General features: G+C 41.8%; 1 protein-coding gene across 2 annotated transcripts in view; it reads left to right on the top strand.

Moving 5' to 3' along the window:
• Meltrin (disintegrin and metalloproteinase domain-containing protein meltrin) overlaps positions 1-12,822 on the top strand; it is a 110,870-nt gene that overhangs the window by 11,559 nt on the left and 86,489 nt on the right. The window lies entirely within an intron of this gene.

Raw genomic sequence — 12,822 nt, 5'->3', positions numbered from 1 at the left:
GTTACCCACGCGGTCCTCGTATTTTATCCTAATTGCTTTGTATTCACGTCCACCTAACTTTGTGAAGGAAGTGTTGTCGTTGTGAAGTGCTAACTCGGCAGTGTTGGCATATGTTAAAACTGTCGTTGAGAGATCTGGTGAAGTACGTTAAAGGTTTAACAAAATGATTTAGTTCTCCTTAGATATATAATTACCAGCCACACAAAGGGAGAGCCGTGAGCGACCCGCGATCTTCAGGTATCCAACCCATTTTACAGATACCCCTCTTGTTAATGCCATGCCATGAAGAATCACTTTGGCAAGATAGAAGATTTTGGAAGGTAATGACGTATTGATTGAGTAGCGTGAGGTCTTTCCAGGTGGCGCGGTGAGTCATGGATAAAGAGGCCACTCGTGTTGACTCACTCACAAGCCTGTAACTGTTTAACGCTCTTCGGTGTATGAAGTAGTTAAGACTCATCGGTTGCGCTGCCGTGCCAGACACTGGTGGCCGCAGGTTCAAAGGCGTCGATGTGCAACTCCACACATTCTAGACTTTTGTGCAGGAAGTCAGTGTTAATCCTAACAATCCGTTTCGAAACGAAAAGAAGATATTGCGGTTGAGATTTCAGGTTTTCACGGCGACGAGAATGACGAGTCTGCTGAGTTGCTGCAACGTGTAGTCTCAAGTGTCGGTTGTTGCCTCCATCATCAGGGTTATGTTAGATGTTCAAATCTGCAAGCGATAACGATTCTTAAAAACCTAAGAATGTGACGGGAATGCCTGCGGATGATCTGTGGGCAGACATCAGATACGAAGCTGACGTCTGACGTCTGCCGTCCAAATGCATGAAATGTAATTATAAAAGTAATAAACGGGAAGACATAGGGGTGCTTCTGATAAATGTGTTTCGGCCTGTAATAACACACCCCCCCCCCCCCCCCCACGAAACAGAGTGCTTCTTGAGAAGCATTTTCATATTGTTCCCCCCGTATATGCCGAGGCCTCCCAAGCAGACTATTCTCTTCTCTTCTGGTTTTCCGACTGAAGTGTTGCATGCTTTCACGGCCATCTAATGCATGCTACAATCCCCGCCCATATCACGTCGTGAGTTTGTCACTGTAATAAGAGTTTTATATTTATTTTACTTTTAGTGTTCTGTCTGACGACAGGTCCATATGAACAGGATCCTTCCATCCTTTTCTCGGACTGGGACCTGTTCATATACGTTCTTGGCAGATGATCCAGAAGTGGTTTGCCATTGCCTTCTTCTGTGTGTGAATGGAGTAATTATTGGGATGCCACGGAGAAACCGGGGCAGCCCCCGGAGGAAAACTCCGTGTTGCCTAGACCACGGCCTTGCCTAACACAAGTTATAAATTCGGGCACAGTACATATATTAATCTCCTCCACAAATTACTTTTTCCATTTCCTGTTATTTAATCTCTCTTAGGTCCAAATATTGTTCTCAGCGGACACAATCTGTTTTTTTCCCCTTAGAGATTGTTTCACTGCCAGTTTTGTTTGTGTATTTTAATTTCTACTATTTTAGATGTGATGTAGGATCTCTTGATCACGAAGTATCTTCTCCGTCTACGTAGCACATTTGTAACTGTAAGCAGCTGTCAAATACGTGACGCACCTAAGTATTTACGTCTGTTTCCTCGGATATTTTAGTTTCGGAACCACAGTATATCTTTTCCTGTTCAAACTGTAACTTTTCATGGCCCCTGTCATCAAAGCTTACGCACTGCAGCCCTCGCGTTCAATAGTTCGAGCATCTGATCCCGACCCCAGTGTGTTTATCTTTGCCGTAAGGAGTGACAGAGAAGGGTGGTTGGTGGGAAGTGATTAACTGATAACGTTTTCTCGAAGGAGGACATCAGGTATTGAAATTTATCTGGTGAGTGAAAAAGGACAACAAATCAAATATTTAAACTGGCTTCAGTAAGGGCGAGTATACTGAATTTGACCCTAAACATCCCACAACTACAAAAAACAATCACCAATTTCAACATGGCGGTCGTACATTCGAAAAATAGGTGTAGCTAGACTGATACCATTTCCTATGCGAAAACGTTCATGAAAATTTATATGATCTAAGGTATCTTAAAAACGTACAACTTCAAACAGATAACAAGATGAAGAGGTCTCTTATGTTGCGTCATTCTTTCATTCGATGCTGTATGGTCTGAGCTACTGACAGCGACTTTAAATAAACCACAAATAATTATCAAGATATGTTTTCAGCCTTAACGGTAACTAGCCGTTTTCAAGTCTGGTTTCCGCACCAATAACGAGTTCTTTGTAGTGTGGAAGAATGTGAAAACCACATACAAAAGAAATATATTGTAAAACTATATGGAAATACAGTCTTCACTGCTTCACATCAAATGTGTCCATGCACTTTTCCTGATATCAGTTGGGACTGTGTCGTTTTACATAAACAGACCTGTTAAGCAGTGTTAAAAATGTTAAAAATGTTCAAAGACGCTTTTCACACTCCCTGTAATTGCAGATCGGCTGTCGCATGGTTCAAGATTTACTTATTACGTTTTAAAACCTATTTAAAATCACAACGTTTCGTTTTCTGGTAAAAAGGGGCACACCTGTACCCGATTGGAATAGCTCATTCTACCGGATCCAACAGAATGTGTGTCCTCCCCTTTTAACGCGAAGGCGAAGAACGATCACCCGTTTAAAACCTTAAAAAATCGCTGATCTTAAGAGTTTTAAGATTTCAAAGGAGACGATGGAGAAAATCCAAAACAAAGAAAGCAGTAATATTATACCATCGCGAAAGACATTCAGAGAAATACCCGCTTCTCAGTTTGAAAGGAACAGAGGCTGGGCATTGATCGCTTGTAGGTGACAACGGGAACTCCCCTTACTGACTTGTTAACCCTCAGCTGCTGTCTGATTCACCCACTTATATGTGAGGGTGGGAGATTTGAGTAAATTATCTTAACAGACAGTTTAGAGGGCTCCGTGTTTAAACAAAAGCTTCCAGGAACGTGTCCCAGCTGTTTTCTCTCCGCCTTCACTTCAGTGGCGGCTCGTAGGAAACCAATCATTTCATTATGTTCTTAGGCTAATTACTGAATGTAGAACAACAATTTATCTTTTCTGGTAGGAATGAAAATTATGATGCAGGTCGTAACACGAGATGTTAATCCGAAATTGTTATTTCTTAAAGCCCTGATTCCGTCGAAGTCAAAATGATGGTATTTTGTGAGATTTCGTGTTCTCACAGCTGCGAGTATGAAGATGATTGTTTTCTGGGATGTTGCGCCGTGACGTCATGCAAGTTTACCGACGTTTCAGAGGTACTAGCTATCGCTATCGTTAAGGCGATGGTGGTCATCGTAACATTCTAATTGCGCAATGATAGTAATAGTTTTACGGATAAAGGAGTACTTAGCACCAGACACGTTCTTCAACATCCGTCATTAAATTTTAACCATCTCAAATGCGTCTCTGTAAATTCTGTACCAAAATCTTACCACTTGCATGTGAGTTTCGAAAGAAAAGTGACCTCTGGCTAGCTTTCACAGAATTGCATGTTTCAATGTCCTAACAAAATCATCACGAAACAGCGGAGCCAAGGCGAGAGAAGACAGCTCGCAATTTGCACAATAGCAAAGCTAGCAACGCGCAGTAACGGAGGTGAAGTACTTCCGTGAACTTCAGGCACCCGATTTGGTGGCTGCTGTAGTTGAAGGTGAACTGCCAGATTCACTAGGAGAAAAATCCCAAGGCTAAGTCTGCCTGTTCCATACCTCGTCGGTTATCTGACTGAGCTGTCATGAAGAGTGTGTCGATATTAAGAATTATTTGTCGACAGAAATTTTCGTATACCGAAGAGAACATTCCCGTCGTTGCTTAAAGAATAAACTTTACTGAAACCCAAATTTGTTTTCAGAAAAATGTATTGTCCTTACTTTCGTAAGGTCATGACGTACCAGCATCTGCACCGGGTGGGCGTGTGATGAATCGCTGCAGCCAGAGAGGCTGTCGTGTTACATTTGACAGATTACAGGCTGTCTGGACGAAACGATAAACTAATCTAGAGGATTGCAGTACGGTAGGGCCGCATATATCAGAGTCGATGTTCCTGACTACAGGTTACTGACAGTGGACCCATCGTAGTGGAAGTTCTGATGTACTGATCGAGAGGATTGCAGTTTCGTATGTTGGTCATGTAAATCAGCATCGGTACTTTGGGCTCATAGCAGTGGGATCATCGTAGTTGACATTTTTATATGTTTAATCTTCGCTGGAAAGGTAGACAAGAGTAAATTAATGCTTATATAACGAGTAAAATAAAGTTTGTTGCTTGTGAATGGTAAAATGAATAGCATGTACTATCGCTATCGTAGCATATGTCTGGAAGGACTAAGGAAAACAGCTGAAAATCGCAGAGTAGCCAATGTCCGAATCGAAACTGGAATAATCCCGAACTATGAAGCAGAACGGTAAGCGACCAGTCGCGACATTTTGGCTGTGTAGTTTTACTGACATGCATAAATATGTATCTCTATCATAGAAAAGTCAGTTTTTTGCTTGGTATTTCGGTTGACGCGTGCTTGCAGAGGAAATATCTGTACGCGGACCTTGCTGAAAACTGTACCTGATTAATTTTAACACTTAAAAAGGCAGATGTACGATTTAATTTTGGGGGGCTGAAGATGAATGCTGTGTTGGATATGAGGTTCTCATGGCTGATTTCTGGGTTGTCGCGCCATGTAGTCTGGTAGAAGTATACCAACGATTCAGAGGTCCTTGCTGCCTCCATCATTAGGGCTATCATCGCCTTGATGACGGAGGCAGCATCAATCAATCAATGAATCAGTCAATTCTACCAGTGTATAATCGGGTAAAAATGTCTGTAACATATACGTAGGAAGTGTATGTGCTTTGTGTGGACGTATGCATTCGAGGAGCGGAGTTATAAAACTGAAAAGCATCTGGCTGCAGACCAGAAGACATTGTTTGGATTCGCGGCACTGACTTACCGGCACCACATCGGAGCTTGATTCTGATGACTCTCATTATTTCGTTCTGAGGTTTAATGTAAGTGGACCGTCACCTCTTCGCTTGCCGGACGGCGTCATTGCGTGATACTTACTCTCTGTTAATCAGGAGAAAAGCTTTGGCCTTGTGTGGTGATAAATCTGTGGCTGGAAACCGATGTCTTAATTCCATGCTATGTGCCTTTTACAGTTGGCAAAACTCAAAAGAAACAGTGCTGTTCTTGTTGATTGCAAATGTGACGAAAATTTAATGTTTATTTTTGAGCATAAGTAACAACGAATTTACAGCACGTGTTTTAATTATTGTTTTCACTTGTCTGTGCAGGGCTCATTGAGTCCTTGCATGTTTATACGGATTCCTGAGGACTTTAGAACATTTCTAGTACCATAACGTGTTTATACAAACATTATTTTTGAAACTTGTTTCCGTAGGCTACTTCAGGTACCTCAGAGGTGGTTTGGTGTCGGTCCATTCGCAGTTTCCACAGGAAAACTATTATAAAGAGAACAGAATAAACCACGCTGAAGGAATGAGACTGCAGCTATCTGGAATGATTAATGTCTGCATTCACTCGAATCTGGAACGAATTGTTGGGCACACCGTGAACTCTCGGAATGCCTGAAAGTTAGGATCTATTATCGACCAACTATACGCCCTCTTGCGGGTGTTTGCTGAAAGCGTGTGTAGGTATATGTATGTCAGGTCCGAAAACAAAATGTCTTAGATCTTAATTAGATCTACACTCCGTGTATAATAATGTTTTGGTGAGAAATTCGATACAGGGCTATGGTAGTCATGATGGAGGCAGCCTACACGTCAGAAACGTTGGTAAATTTCTTCCAGACTACACGGTGTAACAGCCCAGAAGACAGTCATCTTGAGTCTTGTGATGACTAAATCTAATCTGTCTATAAATAATGCAGCAGAAAATTGGGTGCTTACATCCATCTCCCAGCACCGAGCTACAGATCGATCTCTCTGGTTTTCTTGCTTTTTTAGCCCACAGACAGTAGCGGTTTCGTTTCTGACTTTCTATTCGTTTGCAGGCTTCAGACCCAAGGGACCTGGAGACTCTTGACAAGACCCGTCTTCCGTTGTGCTATACCAAGAAGTTTTCGGAGCGTGTGAGGCCAGAGATTGCTTTCCTGCAAATTGCAACTTGTCACTACATGTCTTATGCATGATCAGTTCAGTAGGCGTGTCATATTCTTGTCGGATTTATTGGTTGAAGGATTGACATATCTATCTTTGTCGTATGAGTAGACTGAAGATCACGAATGAAATTGTGCGGGCAGGTAAAAGAGAAACAGAAGCAATGTGTGACATACATGAGGGGAGGGTATTTCTTTGATGGTGCTTCATACACAAGTGCTTGCGACTGATACATTGATTATTTATCGATAGTTTGTCAAACCACAGTGTTCGACCACGTTGTGAGTAAGAAATGAGTGAAATAGATAAACCAGATTAATAAAAATGGCTTTTGTATTAGCGTGGTACACGCCATTTGACATTAACGTGCATTATGTAGCTTAATGATGACACTAATTCACTGGTGAAGATTGTATCAGTCTCTTGTTCTGTATCCCTGAAAATTCGTCAGCAAACAGTGAGATTTGGGGACCAAGATATATTACATTCTTCATATTTCTGAATGTTAAATAAATACATATATCAAGTTTTATAATCTTAGCAAAATTCTGTCGAAATTACTGGATTATCAAACGAAGGCTTAAGAAATGTACTCGATAATTGGAAAATAAGTTGGTGTAATTTCGCTGAGGCGCAGTGAATGTGTGTTGAAGGTCGGTGAAGTTTTCTCTTCCCAAGGCCTGGTACTTTCGAATCATGTATTGGCGTTACTAGAAGCCCTCGTAGTGCGTACTTGGCACAGCGAAGCTGATTCCGCGACGCTCAGTTTTGTTTGGACGAAGCAGAAAAAAAGGACCATGTCTTGACGTACTTAAAATATTCACTTTAAACAGACGGTTTGGAAGACGGTCACACAGTGTCCGAAATAGGATGCTTCCGGGCGCATCTCGAATGCAGTCTGGGGCTTTACCGCTGCGGCAAACTACTTTGTGACAGGAGCAGATTGGCTCCACACAGTTAAGAACGCGGAACCTTTTTATGACAGAACCTAATGCACCTTTCCACGAGTTGTACTACTTCGGATTAGGTCATCCGTGTCTAAAATGAAGAAGACCATATGGCAACCGCGGGACATACATAAATAACTTGCTTCAGTTGTCACAAGGCACCAATGTCGAATATAGGCGTTAGGACAGATATACTTTTTGTAGGTATACCAGATGGATGGGCAAAGCATTTGTTTCATTAATACTACTGTCTTCTGGATTATTGCCCCGTGCAGTCTGGTCGATGTCAACCAACGTTTCAGAGGTCATACTGCCCCCGTCATCAGGGCGACATTCATCACCAGAATTCTTATGCTGTGCGCGAAAATTTTCTAACTTGTTTAACTCAGTTACTATTAGAGTTTTTCCAGTAATTCCTATTAGTGATAACATTAACATCTTATGACAATAGATGATTCGTGGACACACGAAGTGGAAGGAGGCCCGTGGACAAATATTTTATGTGTGATGGCTGTCTACATTGCGAAGGCACATGAACCTAACAAATTTACATTTACTAAATAAATAGAAACCAGGTTTCAAAAGTCTGTCTGTGTTCTCGTCCGATTTATTTATCTTTAAAGGACAATTTGTTTGCCTAGGTGTTGCTATAAATCAGTTTCAAAGCAAAGTGGTTAAATGGCGCTCCTGGTTTCCTTTTGTTGCAGAGAGAACAAACATTTACCACCCTCCTCTCGCAGAGCGTGACATGCAAAGCGCCATCAGTTGAAGCACTTATCTTTTTACCACTGCTGAAACTTTTCTGCAAGTTTAAATGAAATTCCCTCCCAGTAGGAGATGCTCGTGTTTACTTCACGAGCCACTTCATCTGCTTGAGATATTAACCTCGATGGAGCAGAACACAGCGGAGTGCATGCAAACTGCATCCAATGCTTCTGTCAGATTGGCATTCAATCTCTTTGCCGACATTCAATCATTCATTGGGTTCTCTGCACAGAAGACTTTGTCGAAAACCGGGGTTTTGATACCACATTTCTAATATAGCAATTTTTTGCTTCACAGACTTCATTCTGATAGGTTGAAACCTACCTTTCCATAACCCCATATACATCTTACCTCTGAAAACAATGTATTTCATAACCTCTTTATAACAACATGCCATAAATATTTCCATTTCAAACATACCGGGCGAGACAAGAGAAGTTGACAGTCGCATTATTTTATTTTTTTCTGCACAGAAAGAAGTCATGTGTTTCGTGAACTCTGGCGATCGACAGTTGAAACGCTAAAGAAAAAGAAACACGTTGTGTGTCAATAAAAGAAACCATCTTTTTCACTACATGTATTTTATTTCTTATTCTGGCTCCTAGTTTTTGGAGGTGACTGTAGATTTATCGGGAACGTATGCACGTCTTCATGTAGTCTCCATTATTTCCTTTATACTCCTTGCTAAGCTTCTTCCTGTCCAGTTTGTTCCATTAGTCATGAATCTCGACCGTTACCTTCCTAATGTGGTTCGTACATACAGCATCTTCAGTTAACTTCTATGGTTCTTGTCTCGTGTACAAACTGCATGTCATTTGTCGTACTCCTAAGCACTTCGCGTATTGACAGAAACCCAGTATTTACTTCAGGGCTGAACAGGTTCAGGTTATACGTTCCATAACTTCAAAATTAATAGGCTTATGCATGGCCACATAACATAATTTTTATTAATTTTACTTCGCTATAACATAACGTGCCCGAGTAACCAATGCTACATGTTCCACCAATCTCATGCTTATTGATTTTATCACTCTAAATGTAGGCCGATTTTATTACGAGGGTCGCTCATTAAGTAATGCCCCACATTTTTTTCCTCAGAATATATTTATTCAAGATGGCTCAAATTTAGTGACAATATAAATCAATGTTTCCCTTACACATACTATTTTTCCACATAGTCCCCATCAACTTGTACGGCTTTACGCCATCGTGGAACAAGTGCGTGCATGCCTTGCCGGTACCAGCTCTTGTCCTGTGCACGTAGCCATGTCCTCACTGCTTGAATCACGCTCTCGTCATCTTCAAATCTTGTTCCGCGGATAGCATCTTTGAGTGGCCCAAAGAGATGAAAGTCGGAGGGTGGATGGGGCAGCACCGTCCAACCCAATTTGGTGATTTCTTCCCGGGTTCTCGGACTTGTGTGAGGGCGTGCATTGTCGTGCAGGAGCAAAATTTCTGCTGGATGCTTGTGAGGCCGAGCTCGTCGGAAACGCTTCTTGAGGGTTTCAGGGTCCCGATGTACGCGTCTCGCACCTCTTGGCATTACATCCACAAGAATGAACCCATCACTGTCCCAAAATACAGTCATCATGACTTTTCCGGCGGAGGGAGTTGTCTTGAATTTCTTCTTTCTCGGTGATTGAGGGTGATGCCACTCCATTGACTGCCTTTTTGTCTCCGGCTCAAAGTGGTGTATGCAGGTTTCGTCACCTGTAATGATCCCTCAGCATCAAAACGCTTCCAACAATTCAGAAGAAATTGTTTTCCTTTGAATCCTGTGGTCTGCTGTGAGACTTCGTGGAACCCATCTTGCGCACACCTTCGAATATGCAAGAGCCCGGATAATTGCAATTACACTTCCATTGCTGACTGAAAGCTGTTGGGCCAATTATCGAGTTGTGACGCGCCGATCCTCACGAATAATGGCATCCGCGCGGTTCAACATGTCTGGAGTGGTGGCTGTGGCAGGACGCCCAGAGCGCGGCAGATCATGGAGCTCGGTTTCTTCACTTCCTGAAGCTTTAACTCTCTTAGCCCAGCGACCAACGGTGCTCCTATCGACTGCACAGCTTCCATACACAGCACACAAACGTTTATGAATGTTCACCACAGTTTCTTTTTCAGCAAAAAAGAATTCAATTACAGCTCGTTGCTTGTAACGAGAGTCGTTCACAGACGCCATTTTAACAGTTCACTACAGCTCCGCCATTGGTTGGAATCATTTGAAACTCCGTACACGAACGCGAGAAACATCAAATCTCAAGCATGTAAAAGTACACTTTTCTATCTTCATTATTGGCTGAGAAAAAAAATGTGGGGCATTATTTAATGAGCGACCCTCGTAAAATGAGAAATACAGTCCACAGGATTTCCTTATTCTTGGTCGCTGACGTTGTTTTCCAAACAGCATGGGTTTCTAGTGTTAATCGTGGTGTAATAATGAATTGGGGAAAATGCTGAAGGAAGTGGTCGTAGTCTGTTGTTTTACAATGACTCATTGTTTGCCTAGAAGTACAGAAGAAATACGAAAAATCTCCTGAAGTTCGCGCCGTACAGTCTGACAGAAGTTCACTAACGTTTCAGAGGTATTTGCTGCCTCCATCATTAGGGCAGCTAGTACCTCTAAAATGCTGGTAAATATCTACCAGACTACACGGCTCTGGAGCCCAGAAGACAGCCATCTCCATTCTCGTCGCCGTGGACAACCTCAAATCCTACGAAACAGAATCCTCTTGCCCACCTTCGCAAAGTAGCTTGTGCTTTGCGGTCGACATTCCACTCTTGCTGTCAGCTGTGTCTGTCAGTATAAGCCGGGCAATTAAGAGACGCACCAGCCTCCCGTTCTCTTCCGTGCAGTAGTATTGATTATGTTTTGTTTGCTTTCTTTGGGATGAAATTCCAGCTTTTGGGGCTATCTGAAAGGATGACAGAATGAAAAGTGATGTAAACGCCACATGGGACTGGAAACTACAACTCGAACGAAGTTCGCTGCTACGTTGCTGATACATCTTGAAGCCGGTCACTACGTGATTATGGTTCGTTCTTTCCAGTCCACACACACTCACAATCTTTATTTACTATTCCCAAACGCCACACATTACGATAGCGTATAGCGATATTGCTTCAGATTTGTATTTGAGAGTATTCGTTTCATAAGAGAGTACGGTAAGGCAAAATATAAAATTTTCCCTATGCCGAATCAGCATGTCACGGAGACTGCAAGAGTCGTGAAAATAAAGCTCCACGTATTTTTAATCTCGATACTACGTGGAGTCTTGTGATGAGTTGTACGATGCATCGCATTAGTCATGGAAAAAATCTCTGCCCATACCGGGAATCGAAACCAACCCTTCCAACTTCACTTTTCTGTGTTACCATGACTCATTTGTGAATGAGGTAAAGAGAAGGAAGATTAACAAATAGAATATTTGTTCACTTTTAAACACTTCACTTGTTCAAATTTAGTTTTATCTTCTTGTAGGTCAGGAGTGAACACTAGTTTGATACCCAGTAAACTTCAGTAACTTCGCCTGGCTGGTTGTCGTTAATTAGTGAAGCCTTGGTTACTCTGTATGATTCACAGCGCATAATCATCTCATTCGTTCTGAGTAAGTACTGCGTGCGGGGTTTTTTTATTTTTAATAGTGAACACGCCCATTTCGAAATACTAACATTATCTGCTCACAATATTTTATCCATGTTTCCTGGTAGTGGAAATTAAACTGAGAAAGCCACAGTGTCCACCGCTCGTATAAATTAACTTTAGTAGAAATAATATGGAAATCGAGAATATATGTATTTTGTCAGTGTTAGAACCCGGGGTCCACGGAAGCTAGTTTTAAGTTTATCACATTTTTAATACAAATTGGAGCAAAGTCAGTATTGTCAGGGTGATTAAGTCGAGAAGAATGAGATGGGCTGGACATGTAGCGCGCATAGATGGGACAAGAGGTGTGCACCGGGTACTGGTTGGGAAACCTGAAGGGAAGAGACCGCTGGGGAGACCTAGACGTAGATGGGAGGATAATCTCAGGCGGGATCTATGGGAGATAGGAGTTGAAGGAAACTGGATTTTGTTGGCCCAGGACTGGGTCCGGTGGAGGGCTTTGGTTAATTCGATGATGAACCTTCGGGTTCAGTAAGCCATCTAGTTAATTAGTTAGTTAGTTATTGGAGCAAAGTACATTTCGGAAAACTATATTTTTTGTCTGTTTTTAGTTAGTTTATATTCTATCTAATCAAAACATTCAAGATCATTTTAGGGAGGGGTCTGTGGTACCAGAAAGGTTGAGAAACATTGTGATGTGACAGCAAGTCGATACTGGCGTTAATTGCTTTGAGGTCTTGTCGTAATTTCTGCAGCATTAATTTACACTATTATTTTGAATGATGAGTTAGCAATGTTGTGGAAGCATTCGTAGATAGTTGTTTAAGATACTATACTGAGATTTGACCACACATAGGTTAGAGTAGAGTTACGATTCGGGACGACGAATAGGAAAGGTTTGTCTACACCTGTTCAACTTCGAAAGTCTCTTTGGATTTCCCTAATATGAACTATAAGTACTAATACACCACATATTATGATAAAAATGTTGTACACATTACCGACGAAAGCCTTTAACTTCCGTATTTTCAAATTATTGCCTACCGCTCCAAGATAAGCTGATTTTAACTCGGCTGTTCGTGGATCCAAACACGTGTGTTTTGTCGCTTAACTCTTAGTTAACATATCTGTACACGAGTAAATGCGAATATGACAATGAAAGTGTAATATTAAACATTGTCTTGGACTCCCTCTATGATTTCAGTGACTTGTTGGCACCAGCTGAAGACAGCACTTACATACGCTCACATTCACCGATGACAATGATGTATTCTTGTTACGCACACTGGCCAATTTTTTTCACATCGCTGCGATGTCATACTCTAGTTCCTTAGCTT

The sequence above is a fragment of the Zootermopsis nevadensis genome, unplaced genomic scaffold (assembly GCF_977971745.1).
Source record: "Zootermopsis nevadensis isolate Lab colony 2312 unplaced genomic scaffold, Znev_1.0 Znev_ptg000061l, whole genome shotgun sequence".
Taxonomy (NCBI): domain Eukaryota; kingdom Metazoa; phylum Arthropoda; class Insecta; order Blattodea; family Termopsidae; genus Zootermopsis; species Zootermopsis nevadensis.
Note: the sequence above shows the minus strand (reverse complement) of the source record. Positions and strands in the feature narration are given on the sequence as shown.